This window comes from Somniosus microcephalus, chromosome 10, assembly GCF_052327205.1.
Source record: "Somniosus microcephalus isolate GS21.2 chromosome 10, FLI_Smic_1.0, whole genome shotgun sequence".
NCBI classification, from domain to species: domain Eukaryota; kingdom Metazoa; phylum Chordata; class Chondrichthyes; order Squaliformes; family Somniosidae; genus Somniosus; species Somniosus microcephalus.
Window position 1 is genome coordinate 218596409 of NC_140996.1, and position 20536 is coordinate 218616944.

A 20536-nucleotide genomic window follows, 5' to 3' on the forward strand; every position below is an offset into this window, starting at 1 on the left:
TAGTGTCTGTGCGTCGGACGTCGCTGGGGGCAGGACTAGAACCCGAAAGGCAGCAGTCCCGCCCCCAACTCGTCTCGGCAGGTAAAATCCAGCCTATTAACTCTGTTTCTATCTCCACAGATGCTGCCTGACCTGCTGAGTGTTTGCAGCATTGTCTGTTTTTACTCCTTTTAACTTTCTCTGCTCCAATGAAAAGTTGTCCCTTTTCATGATTAGATAATTACAATGTGTGCTTATTCATAAACTGGTTCCTTCTGCTGATTAAAAATTAGAAATTCTACGCGCTCCATTTATTTGCCTCTCTATTTGGTTTGATCTCTATTTCCAGGTTGAGTGGAAGCATGGGTGATCTAATCTCAAGCTTCCCTCAATTGTTCAATTTCGAAGAGATGTGGGAGGATCCAGAGACAGTTGACTTTCTGATTTGCCTTTAGAAAAGCAAAAGCAGTCTGCTTGATCAGCACCCCATCCACCACCTTAAATATCCACTCTCTCCACTACCAGCGCACCATGGCTGCAGTGTGCACCATCTACAAGATGCACTGCAGCAACTCACCAAAGCTTCTTCGACAGCACCTCCTAAACCCGCGACCTCTGCTACCTAGAAGGTGTGTGGGAACATCATCACCTCCAAGTCACACACTATCCCAACTTGGAGATTTATCTCTGTTCATTCATCATCGCTGGGTCAAAATCCTGGAACTCCCTCCCTAACAGCACTGTGGGAGCACCTTCACCACCCGGACTGCAGTGGCCCACCCCCACCTTCTCAAGGGCAGTTAGAGATGGACAATAAATGCTGGCCTCGCCAGCGATGCCCACATCCCAAGAATGAATTTTTAAAAAGATGATACGCTGAAGATTGGAAGTCCACAATGGTCATCACATCCAATCTGGGACATCAGTGAATATACTGCGCCACATATTTCAATATTGCTTAAAAAAATTGTTGATTAAATATTCATATACTTTCTGACATAAAACATATAAGAAAACCTTTCAGATATATTCTGAATCCAATTCTATTGTTTGAGTCTGCATTAGAAACTGTTGTTAAAGTTACTTGTTATGTCTGGGGAAATCAGACATTACAGTTGCAGATATCAGACATTAAGGTCGGAATTTTGCCAGCGCTCAGGGGCTGGGTTTGGAGGCGGGACATCCGGCAAAATTGCAAAGGTTGACAGCGGGTGGGAAACTCGCTGTCATCCTGCCTCCAATCAATATCCCCAGGTGTCGGGTCCCCGATTTGCAAATGGACCCAACACCTAGCGGCGGGAAGAGGATTATAGGCACTTAACTGCTTGTTAACAGGTTGTTAACAGGCAGTTAAGAGGCTTTTTGCAATTTTGACAGGTCTACTGCGGGCTTCCCGACGTCCGGACACCACACCAGGTACGTATGGCGTGCTGTGGGTCTACTGTAATGTTTCTGAATTGATGAAGTGGTGTGAAGGATCCAATGGTGCACTGGTGAGTTTCAGAGGTAAGAACATGTTGGCAAAGTCATTCTTAATGCATTTACACTTTTCTGTAGGTGGCAAGTTTTGGATTGTGTGTGTAGTCCCACCTCATTGGGAGAACCTCTCTCACCAGTGACAGATCACTTCTGTAACCTCACTTGTAACTGCGATCTGTTCTAGCCTAAGGAGGGAGTCACTGGAGAGCCTGGGGGCAAGGGCTCACCTTTGTACAGTGATTGTCAGTGTTTGCAGCATCTCAATGCTGTCAAACACTTAAAAATCAGCTGCGTGGCCCCTTTAAGAAAACCGGCAGATGATGCATCATCAACTGATGTCATCTGACACCGGCTTCCTCGTAATTGGCCGGCAAGCCCGCAGGGTGGGCTTAACAAAGCCAATTGACGCAAAATCGCGTCTGTGCGTCTGATGTCGCTGGGGCGGGGCTGGAACCAGGAAGGCATCTGATCCACCCCCAAACTGCATCGATAGGAAAAATCGTGGCCAAAGAGACTGAAAAATATTTGTGTCAAAACTCAAGACAACATTTAATAGCAAGCTATAGCTACAGAATTTTTTTTGTTTTTGTAAAGAGAAGGCGTAACATTGAAAGTGAATCATTGTGTATGAAATGCAGTTTTGCTCTCTCCATGACCCATGATAAAACCTGACATCAATGATTATTTGTAGGAATTAAGAACCTCAGAACTTCTCGGAACATGACAAGGTCATTTGGTCTACCAACCTTACCTTTTTAAAGGATCTCAACCAATGTTCCATTTAATTTTTTTGGGGGGGGTGACGGCCCCTTTAAGGGGCTGCGTGACCCATTCAAAACACAGCGCAATGTAAGATTCGCAAAATTCCCACATTCCCCCAAGGTTATTAATAAAAAGGGACTCTGCATGGACATTTTAAAAAGGGTACCCAAAAGTTGGCGTCCGCACCTCGTGACCAAAAGCCTGCAAGATTTCTAAAAGCTTGGACTCTGTGGCAGCACAAGCAGCTTTGGGGAAATCGAAAATTAAAATGCAGTTTCTGTGAAGAAGGACTTTGTGCTTTGGAAGCCAGACAGCAAACATTGAATATGCATTACGTCAGATCAGAGACAGATCAAAACCAGTTAGGCCTATACTTGAGGCTATTAGTTTGTCTGCATAAATAATCGGAAACAGCTTAAGGAAGCCATCAAGGCTGGACAGGCTGATTAAAATGCATTAATGACAATACAACCCGGACATCAGGCCATTAGGTGCGATAAACGGCCATCTAAATCCAGTTAACTTAGATTGCTATAATCATTTAAAACAGCCCGCCAAAATTGAAACAATGAACTAACCTGATTTGGCGCGCAGATAAGGGCCATCCAAAGGAGTATAACTGTAGGCCCTTGGTAGCAATCGCACTCTTGCCTTCTTCTCTCTGGTCGCTCTTGTCAGGCTTGGGGCTGCCGCTGCTCGCACTCGTGCCCTGGCCTCGTGGCGGGTTCTCTCCTCACTCCCCGCGGTGAGCTTCCAGCAGTCTAGGATACCATACCAACTGCAGGGGAGGGGAACGAGACCCGAGTCCCTAGTCATCCAGGACGCCCAGGCCGCAAAAAGGAGCGAGACGAAACCGAGTAGGCAGCCCAGGATTTGTATAGTAACCGAACGAGACGAGACAAAAAGAGACGAAGAAGAAGGTGACAACTCGATAAGAGCAGAGCAGAGCAGCGAAAGACGTATTGATAAAGGCCAAGTGCCTAGTTGCAAGCTGGTGCTTGGGGGAAGAATCTTGTTGAACACTGCGAATAAACGCAGGTGTCTACGCCACAACGAATATACTGGCGTTCCAAGAATGGGTAGTAAAATCTAAGCAGTAAAGACTGCCAACTGTCCGATAAACATAACGATATCGCCGACGACCGCCCGAGGGAGAAGAAGAAGAAAACCCATCGCGACGAGACAACGATGGTAGCTGAGGAGAAGAAAGGTGTGTCGCAGCAGCTACTCCAGCACCGCGCCCTGAGACCACGTGGCGATGGAGTACCTAAAAGGACAGAAGACCAAACCTCAAAACCTGCATCCGTTAAAGTAACAGGCTTGTTTTGGATTGGTGAGCATGAATTCTGACCCCACATAGCTTAAACTAGTTAGGTATAGGGGTGGGATAAGGATAAGGGGATTGTTAAAGTAGTTTTCCCTCGATGTGCCGTGTGTTCCCCATTCCCTGTATAAGTATATAGTTATAGTGTTATATGCCTGTAATTGTTTCTCTACCAGTAACTTTTCTCATAAGACTGTGTTTTCATTCCTGTTCTAATAAAATCTTGGTTTTCTTACACCAAACCACTTGTCTACTCGAGTTTTCTGTATCGCTGCCTGTACCTAAGTCCGGTGTCTAGAACCCAGGGGTGTGGGAGTGATTCGAACTGCTCACAGGCATTCAGGGGCATAACTGACTGGCGCACGCGCCACGACCCACCACCCCCTACAGAAAATGGCGACCGCGGCAGGACACCGGCAACAGGGTTGCGATACAGTAGACAATGGTTCGGATGAGCAAACCATGATGGAGGAAAGGATTTCTGATTATGTGTTTAGCAAGGTGAATATCACTAAGAAGTGGATCACCACTCTGTTAAGAGCTGGGCGTCCGGTAGATGCAGCAGCTAAGTGGACAGAATAGAGGAAGAACCCGACTCTAAGAACATCTAGAATCTGTTGGAAATATCTTTCAAATCCTGACTGGTCCAATCTGTCGGTTTCATTTCAATTGAAGTGAATGGAAGATGAGAAGGGTGTTGGCATATGGACCTCGGTTAATTCAGCTTCTGAAATGTGTTCATGTTTAGTTCAGTCGATATTGGGGAAAATGTGGTTGGTATCATTAGAGAGAGAGAGAGATTTCACTAAGCAACAGCTGGTGTTTGCAACCAACTGGCCTTGAATATTTTCATCATAGAATGTTTCGATCAGAAATATGATGTTGGGATAAGGAAAGTCTGCAGACTAGTAGTTTGTGCTGCCCCAGGAAGCCCACTGTGTTTTTACCTGCTTCTAACGTTGTTGATGTGTGTTGAAGAAAATGCAGTCTTGTGTCTCTGGACTGTGCAGTAGCCAGAGACGACCATATTAGGCAACGCCAGCTCCAGTTTGATAAGAGGTTGATGGCAGAGCAAAAGATCCTGCAGTTTTAAGAATTTATCTCCCGTTATCTGCAGACATCGAATGTCGCAGCATGCTGACAGAATTGGATGTAAGACTTTAACTTATTGGGTTCAATTATTGGGATTGATGTTATAGAATTGAATTGTTATAGAATGGAAAAGTAGTGAAGTTATGCTAAACTTATATCGAACCTTGGTTAGACCACACAGAGCACTGCGTACAATTCTGGTCACCATATTATAAAAGCATATAGAGGCACTAGAGAGTGCAGAGAAGATTTACAAGGATGATAGCAGAAATGAGAGGGTATACCCATCAGGAAAGGATGGACAGGCTGGGTCTCTTTTCTCTTGAAAAAAGAAGGCTGAGGGATGACCTAATAGAGGTCTTTAAAATTATGAAAGGTTTTGATAGAGTAGATGCAGAGAGTGGTTCCACTATTGGGGAAGAGCATAACTAGAGGCCATCAATAGAAGATAGTCACCAATAAATTAAATAGGGAATTCAGGAGAAACTTCTTTAACCAGAGAGTGGTGAGAATGTGGAACTCGCTACCACAGGGAGTGGTTGAAGCGAATAGTATAGATACATTTAAGGGGAGGCTAGACAAGCATATGAGGGAGAAGGGAATAGAGAGTTATAGATAGAGTTAGATGAGGAAAGACAGGAAGAGGCTCGAGTGGAGCATAAACGCCGGCATGGACTGGTTGGGCTGAATGGTGTGTTTCTGTGCTGTATATCTTGTGTAATCCTATTTTCCAAGACACATTGCTCAAAGGGGGAAGATCCCCGGCCAGCGGCAGTGATTAGCCCACAGGCCGCACCGGAGGGGACAGCGGTCCGGGTTAAAGGCCCATCGGCCAAGAAAGCCCCACACACCAAAGTTCCTAGAAGGTCCCCACGGACGCCCCAGCCAAGAAAGCCATGGTCACCAGCTCCCCAGTTCAAAGGGACAGCCTCCCGAGTCAGGGGGAAGCTAAAGGATAGAGGTCCTCAGTTAGTTGCCACGGGCAGCGAGGGACCAACAGTGCAGGACGGTGCGGCCACGCCGGGGGAAGCGATGTGCCGCAGTCCAGCCAGGAATTAGCCTGGCCGCCCGGAGATGGGCGGCGGATGTACATAGTTTAGGTAATGTAAGTTTATATTGTTAAGTTTAAGTATTTAGCTTAAGTTTGGGTGTTTTAGCTTAAGTTAAATAAGGTGATGGGTAGGTTAGGTTAAGTAAGTAATCTGCTAAGAGTGTGTGTATTTGGGTCGAGGTTGAGAGACCCGACCATGCTTCACCCAAGCCAGAGAATCTCTTGGGGACCTGGCTGCATGTTTTGTATCTGTTACAGAAAAACTGTCGGGATGAAGGGGATCGTAATCCTACTCGCCCTGATGGGACTGAGCCTGGAAAGGCAGGGCGATGTAGAAGACTCCCACATCTACGGGTGCTCGGGAGATAGAGCACCTATAGCAACCGACGGAAGCGGCAAACGGGATGCAGAGGAGATCGCCGTCTACGTCCACGAGGGAAGGTGGCCAGGATGGCTGGGGTCCAATTCGTCTCAGTACTCCAGCCAAACCGGATTCACATACGGGGAGGCCTCCCTCCTGTGCCCCAGGGTACGGGTCGTTACCACAAGGGTCAGCGTCACCATCGGGAAATGTGTATGTTTAACATGCAAGGGACACATTCCTCTGGATAGGTGGTGGTGATTCAGGAAGCTGAGCAAAGATATGAGAAACCCCGCAGTCGAGTGGGAACGGTTGGGGAACAATACCCAGCGGATGATTACAGGGACTCACGGAGGATTAAGTGTGTGTTGGGACAAGTGGTGGGAACCGGATCAAGGGATTTACATCTGTATGTGGGGGTCAGAGAGAGTCTGCCCCGCAGGCATATCCATCATTTTCCACCGGCAGTGGCAAGACGCCAGGGAGGGGATGAAGTGGGATACCAGCCTGAAGTCGTGCGCCGTCCCATTCTCTCCGATCCCAGTCAATGCCACTGAGCTCGTGACCCGCCCCGAAAGCCCCCGCCCACGGCGCCGGCAGCGAGGATACACAGGGAAAGTTGCCCCACCACCACCAAGGGACCAGGGAATGGGCTGGTACTAGTGCCTACAGATCAGGTGCTGTACCAGGGGGTACACTACACGGTAGCCTCCGTGATTTTAAACCTCACCAAGGTACATTTGCCGGAGTGGTGCCCCAAAGAAACAGAGCAGCTATACCAGGCCCTATTAAAGGACATGTTCAGGAAGTTTTATGAGTTCGATTTCACCAATGTGGACAAAACCGTACTGTACACCTCACACCGAGAGTTTTTGGGTAATGCAGGGAGGCAAAGAAGGGGTGTATGGAATGATGTTTTTACTGCGTTTAATGCTGGGTCCTCTGTAATCAACAGTCTGGATGACATAGAGCTGCAGACCCAGATAAACGGTTTAAAAACTCAGTTGAGGAAGATATTAATAGATGAGAAAAAGGTAGTGGGCTCGGAGTTACATGAGGACCAGGCCATGACGGTTCATTTAAAGGAGATCATAGCGGAGTTGGAGAAGCACGCAAAGACGGTAAATGCCCTCATAAAGGAGGACAGAAATGCTTCTGACCAGGCTGCGCAGAACGAGGTGTGCGTGCTATACGGGGCATGGTTGCTGGGTGAGGGCCACAGTAATCTGGAGGATTTAAAACAGGGTTTAGTCCCCTCTTGGATCAGCAACAAACACCTTGCAGCCCTCCATCCATTTGAGAATGCATTAAGCCCGTGCCAACTCCAGTTAGCTTCCGAAGCCTACCCAGTCCCCATGGATTGTGGATGGTCCAACCACACAATCATGGGAGTAGTAGTTAGGATGCCGGTCATGGGTAGGACAGCCCGACCCGCACCGGTATACAGGGTAGAGAACATTGGAGTCATTCAAGGGGGTGCGCACAATCGTTTCACAGCGGTCCCACCTTACATCATAAAGTGGGAGCACGCTATGACAGGTACTGACCTCTCAGGGTGCCGGAGCCGGGGAGCACAGATAATCCTGTGTCCCCAGCACTTGAATGCCTATTCGAAACCGCAGTGTGGGTTCAGAGCTGCTGGCGCGAAGCCTATAAATTGTACCATGGAGGCATTGGCACAAGGCCATGTTCCCCCGCAGGTAGCATATATAGGAGGTGGGACATATTGTGTCACCACCGGTGCGTCCCACTGCCAGCATAGACAGCATAGCTGGTGTCCGGTAAGTGACAGCAGTTTCTGTTTTAAACCCGAGGCAGAAGTTCAAGGGGCCCAGGAGCGAATTGTCCCCATTCCTGAACCCTCCACTGTTCACCTCACTGAGAAGGAGAATTTTACGAATTTGCAGAAGTACATAGCGCATTTTAGCTACGAAATTCCCCCTCTCACCAAAATACTCAAGGCCGTTATAGTTTCGTAGAAACATTTTTACACTCTAGAGCAGAAAACAGTAGAGATAGGGGCTAAGATATTGGATATTGTGATTCCACCCTGGTGGGACATTTTCAATAACATAGAGGTCCCTTCGTGGATCAGACTGGCTTCCCACATTCTTGTGGTTTGCCAGTTAGGGATTGTGTTGTATCTAGTCTGCATTCAATGCAAGGGGAAAGGTCAGTTGTTAGAGTTCCGGAACCAGAGGATCTGGAAGGAACATTATGTGAAGGTGGAGGGAGATACGCCTGTTTGAGTTTTTCCTTGTATTTTTGATTAAAGATTGTTGTTTTTTGTTTGTTGTTTTTAATAAAGATTCTTGCGATGCGTTGTTAATAAAGATGTTATGTGTACCAAGTGGTGCAGGGGTGTTGGACACCCTCCGTGCTTGGATGTGTGTAAACGACTGTGGTTATTCTATGTTTGCTTATGTACACTACATTTTAGCGGAATGGGAAGTGCATGTGTCGTGGGTATATTAGATAGGTAATTACAGGGGAAGGTTGACTATGGAGGGTCAGAAAATTTTGCTCACCTCGTAAGAATGATACTTCAAGCAAGTTTTAATATCACAGGGGGGAGTGTAAGATTCGCAAAATTCCCACGTTCCCCCAAGGTTATTAATAAAAAGGGACCCTGCATGGACATTTTAAAAAGGGTACCCAAAAGATGGCGTCCGCACCTCGTGACCAAAAGCCTGCAAGATTTCTAAAAGCTTGGACTCTGTAGCACAAGCAGCTTTGGGGAAATTGAAACTTAAAATGCAGTTTCTGTGAAAAAGGACTTTGTGCTTTGGAAGCCAGACAGCAAACATTGAATATGCATTACATCAGATCAGAGGCCGATCAAAACCAGTTAGGCCTATACTTGAGGCCATTAGTTTGTCCGCATAAATAATCGGAAACAGCTTAAGGAAGCCATCAAGGCTGGACAGGCCGATTAAAATGCATTAATGACAATACAGCCCGGACATCGGGCCATTAGGTGCGATAAATGGCCATCTAAAAACAGTTATTCTAGATTGCTATAATCATTTAAAACAGCCCGCCAAAATTGAAACAATGAACTAACCTGATTTGGCGCGCAGATAAGGGCCATCCAAAGGAGTATAACTGTAGGCCCTTGGTAGCAATCGCGCTCTTGCCTTCTTCTCTCTGGTCGCTCTTGTCAGGCTTGGGGCTGCCGCTGCTCGCACTCGTGCCCTGGCCTCGTGGCGGGTTCTCTCCTCGCTCCCCACGGTGAGCTTCCAGCAGTCTAGGACACCATACCAACTGCAGGGGAGGGGAACAAGACCCGAGTCCCTAGTCATCCAGGACGCCCAGGCCGCAAAAAGGGGCGAGATGAAACCGAGTAGGCAGCCCAGGACTTGTATAGTAACCGAACGAGACGAGGCGAAAAGAGGCGAAGAAGAAGGTGACAACTCGATAAGAGCAGAGCAGCAAAAGATGTATTGATAAAGGCCAAGTGCCTAGTTGCAAGCTGGCGCTTGGGGGAAGAATCTTGTTGAACACTGTGAATAAACGCAGGTGTCTATGCCACAACGAATATACTGGCGTTCCAAGAATGGGTAGTAAAATCTAAGCAGTAAAGACTGCCAACTGTCCGATAAACATAACGATACTGCTGACGACCGCCCGAGGGAGAAGAAGAAGAAAACCCATCGCGACGAGACGACGATGGTAGCTGAGGAGAAGAAGGTGTGTTGCAGCAGTTACTCCAGCACCGCGCCCTGAGACCACGTGGTGACGGAGTACCTAAAAGGACAGAAGACCAAACCTCAAAACCCGCATCCGTTAAAGTAACAGGCTTGTTTTGGATTGGTGAGCATGAATTCTGACCCCTCATAGCTTAATCTAGTTAGGTATAGGGGTGGGATAAGGATAAGGGGATTGTTAAAGTAGTTGTTTTCCCTCGATGTGCCGTGTGTTCCCCATTCCCTGTATAAGTATATAGTTATAGTGTTATGTGCCTGTAATTGTTTCTCTACCAGTAACTTTTCTCATAAGACTGTGTTTTCATTCCTGTTTTAATAAAATCTTGGTTTTCTTACACCAAACCACCTGTCTACTCGAGTTTTCTGTATCGCCGCCTGTACCTAAGTCCGGTGTCTAGAACCCAGGGGTATGGGAGCAATTCGAACCGCTCACAGGCAGTCAGGGGCATAAATGACTGGGCGCTCGCGCCACGACCCGCCACCCCCTGCAGCATGCATGGTTTTTCCTATTTAAAAGCTGGTGAGCTGGCTACATGGTAGCTGCAGAGCGCTGTGCGGCCGCGCAGTTTAAAGGGACATTGAGCTCGACCCCCACCTCCTCGTCATACCCCTCAGTCACTTCAATCTCTGGAAAAGCATCCAATTGCTTCTGAAGTTAGGAATCCAATGATGAGGCTGGGTGTTACTCTGCTTATACTGCCCAAAACGTCGGAAATTTGAAATAAAATCGTGCGGGGACTTTACCACTCCATCTCATTGCTCCGACATGGATTTTCCTCACTCCCCTGTGGCAGGAGTGTAGGCTGCCCAAGCCCAGACTGCCCCACCACTTGTAAATGACAACGGGATTGTGAGGCACAAGTGCCCACCATTGACCCTCCCCACTGCCATTGCCACTGGTGACCGCAAGGAACACCGGGTCATATATACTGGAGCATTGGCTATAGGCCTATTGAACCTCCTTTCAAAGGGAGAAGGAATAGTAATGGGCTTCCCTTCTCCCTTAGGGCCGCTTACCTGTTCCTAGAGCTCCCTCAGCGTGTGAAGAGCTGCTTTTGAGACTGATGTGCCATCAATAACTCAAAGACAAGAAGTTAAAGGATTCAACTGAAGGCTTTTAATCGCTAAGAACATTGCACGTCATTCCACATCGGATTCGTCTGGCAGAATGACTCATACAGCTCTTGAGACCTTTATATGACAAAAGACAGGGGCGGAGCCAATACACACAATAGGGGAAAAGGGGGCGGTACACACAATACAATGCAGGTAAAACACAGGGGCTGATGAAGACATATATTTCATCACAGAGACCTAAAAAATGTACCCTCTGTCATAAATCTCATCATCAAGCAACTACCTATGAAATAACACTGGACGGCCAGCTGGTGGCGCTGTCCAAGGAGTATTACTCGGGTGTTGGCCCCAGCTTGCCAGGGACATTTTGTAAAGACAAGGAGCTAATGGATACAACTAGACTTCCATGTTCTGAAACAAGTTGATTAAAGCCTTGCTTTATACTCAAACCAAGTGTGTAGTGAGTTTTATTACGTCACCCTCGGAGCTGTTTTCTCGCTTTGAATGAGGCCTCCTCTTCTTCTGGTGCCATAGCAGGTTTCTGCCCAACGTCCCTCCCTACTGCTGCTTCCACTGTCGACCCCAGGGGCTGCCAGGCGATGGGTAGTGGTATATTCTAGGGGCAGCGACTGCAGCTCCTTCCTCCATCGCAGTGGCAGGTTTGGGAATTCGCGATGAAATTTAATTCGAATAAAGACAAAGCAAGCTTAAATAATACAAGAAAATGAAATTTGTGTTCATCGTGGGTATGCGTCCATTGTCAAAGGAAGGAAGGAAGGAAATTAAAGTGATTTGGAGTTGTAACGGAAAACTGGTTACTAGTATCGGTTGGCATGAGGTTGCTTTCAACAGGTCTATGCAAGGATAGGGTCACAATTTGAGAACATTTGACTATAAGCTGAAACAACAACAACAACTTGCATTAATATAGCGCCTTTAACATCGTAAGACGTCCCAAGGTGCTGCACAGGAGCGTTAGAATTAGATACCGAGCCACATAAGGCGATATTAGGACAGCTAACCAAAAGCTCGGTCAAAGACGTATGTTTTAAGGAGCGACTTAAAGGAGGAGAGGGAGGTAGAGAGGAGGAGAGGTTTAGGGAGGGAATTCCAGAACTTAGTGCCCAGGGCAGCTGAAGGCACGGCCGCCAATGGCGGAGCGAAGGAAATCAGAGATGCGCAAGAGGCCAGAATTGGAGGAACGCAGAGATTTCGGAGGGTTGTAGGGTGGAGGAGGTTACAGAGATAGGAAGGGGCGAGGACATAGAGGGATTTGAAAACAAGGATGAGAATTTTAAAATTGAGGTGTTGCCAGATGAGGAGCCAATGTAAGTCAACGAGCACAGGTGTGATGGGTGAACAGGACTAATGGATGCGAGTTAGGATGCGGGTAGCAGAGTTTTGAAACGGGTTGCTTTAACCCTGTAAAACCCAGTGCACAGGCTACATTTGACTATCGTGTGTAGATTTGGGTATCTTACCTTCCGTAGGACGTTCTTGTACTTTAGAAGACTCGTAGAACAATGACAAATGATGATCCTGAGCTTTCAACTCATAGGCCCAGAAATTCGGGTCTCCACGGGTGAGTACGCACGGGGTACTCACCCGTAAGCCCGATGGAAGTGCCGGTTTCCTGCATGCACTGCGCATGCACGGGAAACTGGCACTTCCGTTCTTCTGAACGAAGGGGTTCAAAGGTCGAACGCGTGCGTGGGGGAGGATGCGTGCATCGAACTTCGTTTTTTTTTTACAGGTTTCTCCGGGATGGTAAGCCTGCAGGATTTAGAAATGTAAAAAGCAGGCGTAAGGCCTGCTTTTTACAAGGTAAGTGGTGAATTAATTAAAATTAAAACATTTTTTCCACAGGTTTATTATTTTTAAATACTTTAAAGCAAGGTAAGTTTATTTTTAGCCCCATTAGAATATAAAATTATTTTTTTCAAAAATTTAAATTATTGTTTAAAATAATTATTTCATGTAATTTATAGTTTATTTAAAAAATGTGATGTTTTTAAAAAATTTATTTGAATGTTTAGTGTTATTTTGGGGCCGTAGTATTTATAAGTCTTGACAGCTCTTCCTGTCAGACTTATGAATGAAGCATTCCCTGCTCCGATTGGCTGTCCATGGCCCACGTGATCCCAGGGGGCGCTTCGAACTAACTGCGCCCCTGGGATACGCAAGCACTGCGCGCCAGCAGCTGGACCAGGCCCTGGATCGGAATTCCACGGGAGCCCAGAGCTCAACGGCCGGCGCGCAAGGTAAGTGCTGATCGGGGGCTTGCACCCGCGGGAAGCCCCCGACCCGAATTTCTGGGCCATAAACTTTAAGATAAAATGGGGAGAATCGAGGCTGTTTTACACGGAGAAAAGAAAATTGAAATAAAAATAGAAAATGCTGGAGAAACTCAGCGGGTCAGGCAGCATCTGTGAAGAGAGAAACAGAGTTAACGTTTCAGGTCGATGATCTTTCGTCAGAACTGGAAAAAAGCAGGAAATGGAACAGATTTTTAAGCAAGTGTAGGGGCTGGGAAAGGGGGCGGGAATGAAAGAACAAAAGGGAAGGTCTGTGATAGGATAGAAGGCAGGAGAGGTTAAGAGACATTGAGAGATATTCAAGGCAAGAGGAGATGGTAATGGGACAGGTTAAGAAACAAAGGATGGCTCTAGATGAAGTGTAAATTGCGCTGGCAGAATTAAAGACAGCGGCCATGTGGGAGAGAAGAAAAAAAGACACAGGCAAAAAGTGTGGATAAAAAAAATATATATATATATATGATAGGGGCCGAGGTTATGATCTGAAATTGTTGAACTCTATGTTGAGTCCAGAGGGCTGTAAAGTGCCTAATCAAAAGATGAGGTGCTGTTCCTCGAGCTTACGCTGAGCTTCCGTGGAACAATGCAAGAGGCCGAGGACGGTGCGGTCTGAGTGGGAGTGGAGCGGAGAAATAAAGTGACAGGCAACTGGAAGCTCGGGGTCCCCCTTACGGACTGAACGGAGGTGTTCCGCAAAGTGGTCACCCAATCGGCGTTTGGTCTCCCCAATGTAGAGGAGACCGCATCGTGAGCAGCGAGACACAGATAAAAGTATCTGGGGATTGCCTCTGCAGAACTGGAGGACATGAGTTGCCCCCCATATTTGAAACAGAGTGCTATGGCTACCATCGTTGGTTAAGAAAAAGATTGAAGAATTTATGGATTATAGCTGATCCATTAGTCCATAGAACATGATGATTCCAGTCTTGCTGGCTCCATGAAAATGGCATGCTAGTCAGGATTGAGTAATGTAGGCTGTAATGTTGGACGGATATCTTGGAATCTCTGCTGAATTACATTTGAGTACCGTGGACAAATCCCAGAGCCTTGCCTTGTCGAATGTTTTGTCTATGATTGCTCACTTGCATCAGGGGATTAAACAAATCGGGACGTGCCATTTGTCAGAAGAAACAGGTTGAGCGGATAAATGGACTGGTGTCATTCTTTGTGTTCCATTGCCCCATCATAACATCTAGCTTCGTATGACATTTAATGGAATGCAATTCATTAAATTTTCATAAATTACCCTCAACGTGGAAAGAGCTGGAGACATCTGTGGAGTTTATTGCTGCAGACAGCGTGAGGTGCCAGATCACTGCGAGCAGTCTGCGGCATGAATGAACTTCTGTTAAGCTGAATGCTGCTGATGCAAAGTGAAAAAAAGGCACTAGAAGTGGGTGGAAATGTTCAGTCACTTTCAAAGCAATAGCATCCCTTCCCAAAACTGCTGCACTGCTGGCTAAAATTGACTGGTACTCCCAGGCACAATAGTGATGGGCAATGTCTAAATAGAGGGCTAGAGGAGAATGTAAGTGAACAAAGTAAAGTGACAATAGTGGTGAGTGTCGATGGGAACTGTATTGAATTCTATAAACTTCTAATAAACAAACGGCGGTTGGAACAAACTCATTTATTGAAAAATCCGCTAAAAGGATTGAGCAACACAGACCATTGCTCTCACTGCTGGCAACTGGTTTCATGGCCTGCCCAGGTTGATGGAAGAATTGTCTCCCTATTCTCAGAACGAAAGGTCATCGACCAGAAATGTTGGCCAGAATTTTTCCAGGGGCTGAGCGGGCGAGATCGGTGGAGGGTCGGGTGGGAAATTTGATTTTTTTTTTGACAGCGGGTCGGGACGTCATAAATTTGACGTCATCAGACCCGCGTCCTTCAATTGGCCAGGTAACTCGCTGGGCGGGCTTAACAAGCCCAATCAGGGGAAAGTCACGTCGGAGGCTGGGATGGAACCAACAGCGGGGCCGGGACCCTCCACCGACGTCGCCCACCCCGGACCCACCGAGGTAGGGAAAATCGCAGCCAATATGGGTTAATGGTCAGTTCTGGAATATAGTCTTCGGTTTTGCTCATCCTACTTCAAAAAAGGATACAGAAAGTTCAGAGAAGACTGACAAGGGCTTCGGAGAATAAGTTATGTGAAAATATTCAGATGGCTCAATTTTCACTGGAAGTTTCATGGTGGAGATCGATAGATTTTTATTAGGCAAGTGTAGACAAGTGCTTTTTTTATTCATTCATGGGATGTGGGCGTCGCTGGCAAGGCCAGCATTTATTGCCCATCCCTAGTTGCCCTTGAGAAGGTGGTGGTGAACCGCCTTCTTGAACCCCTGCAGTCCGTGTGGTGACAATGCTGTTAGGGAGGGAGTTCCAGGATTTTGACCCAGTGACGATGAAGGAACAGGCGATATATTTCCAAATCAGGATGATGTGTGACTTGGAGGGGAACTTGGAGGTGGTGGTGTTCCCATGCACCTGCTGCCCTTCTCTTCTAGATGGGGGAGGTCGCGGGTTTGGGAGGTGCTGTCGAAGAAGCCTTGGCGAGTTGCTGGAGTTGCTTGTAGATGGTACACACTGCAGCCATGGTACACCGGTGGTGGAGGGAGTGAATGTTTAACAATTAAACAACTAACAGGAGGAGGCTCATGAATAGCCCCATCCTCAGTGCTGGTGGAGCCTAGGACGTGAGTGCAAAAGACAAGGCTGAAGCATTCGCAACCATCTTCAGCCAGAAGTGCCGAGTGGATGATCCATCTGGGCCTCGCGCCTGAGGTCCCCACCATCACAGAAGCCAGTCTTCAGCCAATTCAATTCACTCCACGTAATAACAAGAAATGGCTGAGAGCACCGGATACAGCAAAGGCTATAACACCGGGCATCTAATGGCCTTGATACCAGTAAGATGAAGCCTACAGAACGAGTCAGTCGCCTAGCTGGAGCACACTGAGGAAAGGGTAAAAGCAGCACTGCAGGCAGTAACAACGGAGCCAGAGCTGGTGGTTCACATAGAGGCGCACAAGGACATGTCCGCAAAATGTTCACTGCTTTTTTTGATATATATAAATGACCTGGATATTGGAATACAGAGTAGAATTTCTAAATTTGCCAATGATACCAAACTTAGTGGTGTGGCAAACAGTGAGGATGATACCAATCGACTGCAACAGGACATAGAAAGTCTAGCAGAATGGGCAGACAAGTGGCAGATGGAATTTAATACAGAGAAGTGTGAGGTGTTGCTTTTTGGCAGAAGGAACAGGGAGAGGCAATATACACTTAATGGCACAGTTTTAAAGATTGTGCAGGGACAGAGGGACCTGGGAGTTAATGTGCATAGGTCCCTGAAGGTAGCAGGACATATTGACAGAGTGGTTAACAAAGCATATGGGATCTTGGGCTTCATAAATAGAGGTATCGAGTACAAAAGTAGAGAAGTTATGCTGAACCTTAATAAAGTGCTGGTTAGGCCACAACTGGAGTATTGCGTCCAGTTCTGGTCACCACACTTTAGGAAGGATGTGAAGGCCCTTGAGAGGGTGCAGAGGAGATTTACCAGAATGGTTCTGGGAATGGGGGATCTTAGCTACAAGGACAGGTTGGAGAAGCTGGATTTGTTTTCATTAGAGCAAAGGAGGTTGAGGGGTGATTAGATAAAGGTGTACAAGATTATGATGGGTTTGGATATACTAGACAGGGAAAGGCATTTCCCACTAATTGATGGTACAAGGACTAGGGGACATAGATTTAAGGTTTCGGGCAAGAGATACAGGGGGGATGTGAGGAAAAACTTTTTTGCGCAGCGAGTGGTGATGACCTGGAATTCGCTGCTGATGGAAGTGGTGGAAGCGGAGACACTCAGGGGTAAAAATTGAGTCGCGCCCCCTTTGAGGCGCTAACTGCGCCAGGGCACTACTTTTAGAAAAAAGTAGTGCCCCCGTGGCCGAAATTCATCAGTAGCACCCCAAGAGGGAAGCGGGGTGCTACTGGAAGCGCCCCGCCTCCCTGTTGGGACTCTGTGAGTGAATATCGTGGTACTGCGGCACGTCACGCCACGGTACAGCAGACCTTCCTCCCTTTCTTAAAGGGGAGGGGCCTAGCGCCGCGCAACCCGGGTCCCAGCTGGGCCACCAGGGATCAGAGTGTCGACAAAAGAGCCCGGCACTCAAGAGAAGTGCCGGGCTCACGGAGCGCAGACGGCACTCCGCGGGCTGGGGGGCTGGTCAGGAGGCCGGGAACGACAGAGGGGGCAGGTGCTGGCAGGCGGGCAGCAACAGAAATGGCCGCCTGGCATCTTCCCTTTAATTATCGTCGCCCCGGCCGCAGGTAGGCCCCCTCTGTCCCTGTCGGACATAGCGCCTGGCGGTAAGTCAGGGGGCGCCACCGAAGATCATGGCCGGGGTGCGAGCGGGGCGCTGCACACGCGATGACGTCATCGCCGGCGGCGCAGCACCACGGGGTGCTAACGGTTACCGCCGCCGCTAACCTCCTGCTGAATTTCATGGGAGGCGTTGGCAGCGCCGCGCCTGGGCGCTAGTTGCTTTGCGCCCCTTAGGGCGCTAACGGGAGGCGCAAAGCAACCAAATTTTTAGGCCTTAATGTTTTCAAGGGGAGACTGGATAGGCACTTGAGGGAAATACACTTGCAGGGCTACGGGGATAGAGCAGGGCAGTGGGACTGACTGGATTGCTCTACAGAGAGCCGGCACAGACTCGATGGGCCGAATGGCCTCCTTCTGTGCCGTTATGACTCTATGGCCTAAAAATTCGTTTGCTTTACGCCCCGCTCGCCCCCCCCGGCCGCGATCTTCGGTGGCGCCCCCTGACTTACTGCCGGAACCTATGTCCGACGGGGTCAGGGGGGCCTACCTGTGGCCGGGGCGGCGCTAATTAAAGGCGAGGTGCCGGGCGGCCATTTTTATTGCTGGCCGCGATATTCACTCGCAGCGCCCCAACAGGGAGGCGGGGCGCTTCCAGTAGCACCCCACTTCCCTCTTGGGATGCTACCGATGAATTTCGGCCGGGGGGGCACTAACCTGGCGAAGTGAGCACCCCGAAGGGGGCGCGACTCAATTTCTCCCCCTATGACTCTAATGTTCTCAGGCACACTTCCTACTGAGGCATAATAACCAGCTGGTTGACCAATGGGTGTAACGATAAGAATAATGCCATTTTTGTAATTCATTTAGGCTGTTTTTCAGGATGAAAGGGAATGGTTTAGGAAAAATGGACTGTATCTTAAAAGAGCAGGAACCATGAGACTGGGAAATATGTACAGGCCACTGCTGTAAACTATTTAAACTTTGATGGAGTTGGGGTCGGGGGGGGGCGGGTGCGGATGTGGGGAGGGCAAGAATGTTACTGGGTCCCAGGTGAGATTGATAGAGGGATGGATAATAGCCAACAAAATAGCAAGAATTCACTTAGCCCAAGGAGAAATACTGAACCCACCACACCAGCAACAGTCAGGCATAAGGATGAGAATGTTATTTTTTATTCAAGTGCTAATACGTGAAAGATGGAATAATTCCTAACAAAGTACCCAATCTACAGACTGTAGAAGCACGAGGTGGGGAGAGATTCAGTGTCGCCCCGTTTGGGGGCGCTAATTTTTGAAATGATGAAAAATTAGCACCAGGCGCTAAGGATTATGAGCTTCTCCTAAATTGGCTGTAAGCGCACCAGGAAAGACCTGGAGTGCTAAATCAAGCACTAATGACTTAAGCAGGGCACTAATGTAATGTAATTCCCACATTACAATAGTGACTACACTTCAAAAAAGTACTTCATTGGCTGTAAAGCGCTTTGAGACGTCTGGTGGTCGTGAACGGCGCTATAGAAATGCAAATCTTTCTTTTTACAGGGGCACTACCAGCTGATCGATAATGAATTTCAGGTGCTATGCAATCGGGAATGATCCTTCACATTGGTTCCTTCCAGCTCTTAAAGGAAAGGTTGCATCATTGTGCAGGTCCTCATTATCAGCATTGCTGGCTGTGAAGGCGACCTGCAACCAACTCAATCGCCTGATCGTGATGGCTGATCCAGGGAGAGAGCTCGTCCTTTCATGAACGAGGCATTGGAGGCATTGGTCGCGGGAGTGGAGCGAAAGAGGGCAGTGCTGTTCCCAGACACTGGGAGGAGGCTATTGCCCCAGGTCTTCAGTGCAATGTGGAGGGAAGTGGCCCAGGAGGTCTCGGCCAGTAGTGTGGTCGTACGCAGCCTGACACAGTGTCGCAAGAAATTCACCGACCTCAGTCGGGTGGTCAAGGTGAGTTCATGCTTTAACAGCTCCTACATCCCAGCATCTGAACCTCAGTCTGTGCACACTGCGCAAACAACCACACCACCACCACTCACCCACCAAACATCTTCACCTACTCAAACTCACATCCACATCTCACGCCTTGCCTGCAATCACAGCTATTCAACTACGGCAGGCATATCTCCCAAACACATAGCTGGACTCTGACTCAAACACATTTGTTTCTCTTGCAGGCCAAGGTGGCCCACAATAGGAGGGAGCAGCAGAGAACAGGCAGGGGTGATGCGCAGCTCCAGCAGCTCTCAGACCTTGAGGAGCGAGTGCTGTGACTCATTGGGCAGCAGGTGGTGGGCACCGTGGCCGTCCACCACCTTGGGGGCAACAACGGTATGTTCATCGCCTCTCCTTCTCTCATCCCACTTCCCCCTCACACCACAAGCCTTTCCCACTTTCCAGCTCCTGATACTGTCTGCATTCATTGCTCCATTCCCGCCCCCCTGCCCTCACCTTAACGCGAGTGTTGTGCCTTGATGCTTTCAGAGAATCAGCAACCAGATGACCAGCCTGTCCCTGAGCCTCCCACTGAGAGAGAGGAAGGAGAAGAGGAGGAGGAACAAAGTACCATGTCACTGCATCTCTCACCCGCAGGCATCACCTAAGATACTGGCACCACACGACCTTTAGAGGCAAGCTTCGTAGAAGGGTCTGCGCTGGGTGATGCACCGGGGACAAGCGGGCAGCAGCAAGGCCAGGGGAAAAGGGTAGCTCGGGAGCCAGCTCCCCGGAGGGTGAGTTCAGCTGCATAGGACTCAGATGGGGAATTCGATGGGGAGGCGTTCACAAGAAGGGTGATGGGCATGCACTCCGAGATGATAGGTGCAATGGAAAGGGTGCCCGAGAGCCTGTCGGCAGTGGTAAGGAGTGTGGAGTAGTCCACCTCCAACATTGCGCAGAGCTCTGTGCACACCATGGAGCCCATCATTTCCACTGTGCCGAGGATGGTGGATTTCCAGAGAGACCGTGCAGATCCAGACCTCATGACACGTGTCATGGGCGATGTGGCAGCTTCCATTGTAGCACAGGCGGAAGCCACGCAACGTCTTAGTGCTGTAA